We start from the raw sequence: 1,912 nt of genomic DNA, 5'->3' as shown, positions 1-1,912 counted from the left end.
ATCAAGACTGAACCAAAGACTGTCACCAAACCAAGAATCAATAAGTTAAAAACAAAGTGTTCTACCCCAGAAAAGCATGTTAAAACCAAACAAGATGAGACCAATCCCAAAATCAAATACAACAAAGTGAAACTTCTGAAAATCAATTCAAATGTTTCTTTGTCTAGCTCTCAATCTAGTTCAAATTCTAAAGTGTCTAAGTCTAGCTCAGTTTTGCTAACTAGGGATGCTTCAAATGGTGCAACTAGGTATAGGGATGGATATGGCTGGTTTTCTCATGATAAATCTAAGAAACAAGAAGTTTCCGCACCTCCAAAAGAGTCTGAAAAGATAAAAGTGCTTCAAAACTCTCATTCTAATCTTCTTAATGTCAATCCAACAGGTGGAAAGAGCTTGATTAGTGAGTCTAAATGGGTAGCTAAGTCATTAGTACCTAAAATCACTAATGATGATAAAAAGAAGAAAAGGCGAAGAAGAAAAGATGGTAGAAAGAAGAAGCATGTTTTGTTGAGTTAAACAATTTATCTTTTAAGTCCTCTGAGTTAAACAATGTTAATGGTGTCAAGGCTAGGCCTTGTGATGTTGTAAACAATGATAATTCTTGTTCTCATATACATGTTTTGAATGTTGGTAAACATGTCACTTTTGATTCATGCGTTAATATTCGATTATTCAATCCAAATGTGCTTATTGATAATGTGCTTGTTAACAAGTATGTTGACATGAAAGCATGTTTGTATGCATTTCCTAAGTTATACTCCCTGCCTGTTTTAACTAACCACAAAGGACCCGTCTTTAAGTGGGTACCTAAAGTCGGTTAAATTTTTGTTTGCAGGTAATAACCATCTGTGTATGGATACTCGATTCAGGGTGTTCAAAACACATGACTGGCAATAAATCATTGCTCAAGAATTTTGTTGAAAGATTCGTGGGAACTGTTCGTTTCGGAAACAACAATTTTGCTCCAATTCTAGGTTATGGAGAGATTGAAAGAAACAGAATTGTCATCAAAAAGGTTCATTATGTTGAAGGCCTGAGTCATAACTTGTTCAGTGTTGGACAGTTCTGTGACAACAATCTTCAAGTACTTTTTCGACAATCTCTGTGCAAAGTCCAAACTCTAGATGGAGTTGATATCCTATGCGGAGATCGTGAAGACAATCTTTTCACAGTTAATCTTGATGATAACCAACCAACTGATAATATCTGTCTTGTTTCAAAAGCTACATCGAAAAATTCTTGGTTGTGGCACAGAAGGCTTTCTCACTTGAATTATCAAACCATCAATGCATTAGTCAAGAAGCAACTTGTTGAAGGCTTGCCTGACTACAAATATGAAAGTGAGCATGTCTGTCCTTCTTGTGCAGTTGGGAAGATCAAGAGAACTTCTCATAAACCAAAGAAAATTCCACACACTTTGGCACCTCTTCATTTGATTCACATGGATCTTTGTGGGCCTATGAAAGTACAAAGCAGAAACGGGAAGAGATATATTCTGGTTATCATTGATGATTATTCTAGATACACTTGGGTCAAGTTTCTTGCTTCAAAAGATGAAACAACTCAAATACTGATCGATTTCATCACTTCCACTCAAGTGAATCTTCAACTTCCAGTCCGTTATATCCGTTCAGATAATGGTATTGAGTTCAAAAATGCCATCTTCAATGACTTTTGCAAATCAAAAGGCATTACTCACCAATTCTCTGCTGTTCGTACCCCGCAACAAAATGGTGTTGTTGAAAGGAGAAACCGTACGCTGGTGGAAGCAGCAAGAACAATGCTTGCTTATTCCAAGTAACCATCAAACATGTGGGCTGAAGCTGTTGACACAACTTGTCATACTCAAAATCGGTCCATCATCAATCAGCGTCATGAGAAGACTCCTTATGAGGTTATTAACAAACGCAAA

This window comes from Erigeron canadensis, chromosome 2 (genome assembly GCF_010389155.1).
Source record: "Erigeron canadensis isolate Cc75 chromosome 2, C_canadensis_v1, whole genome shotgun sequence".
Classification (NCBI taxonomy): Eukaryota; Viridiplantae; Streptophyta; class Magnoliopsida; order Asterales; family Asteraceae; genus Erigeron; species Erigeron canadensis.
This window is presented reverse-complemented; position numbering follows the sequence as displayed.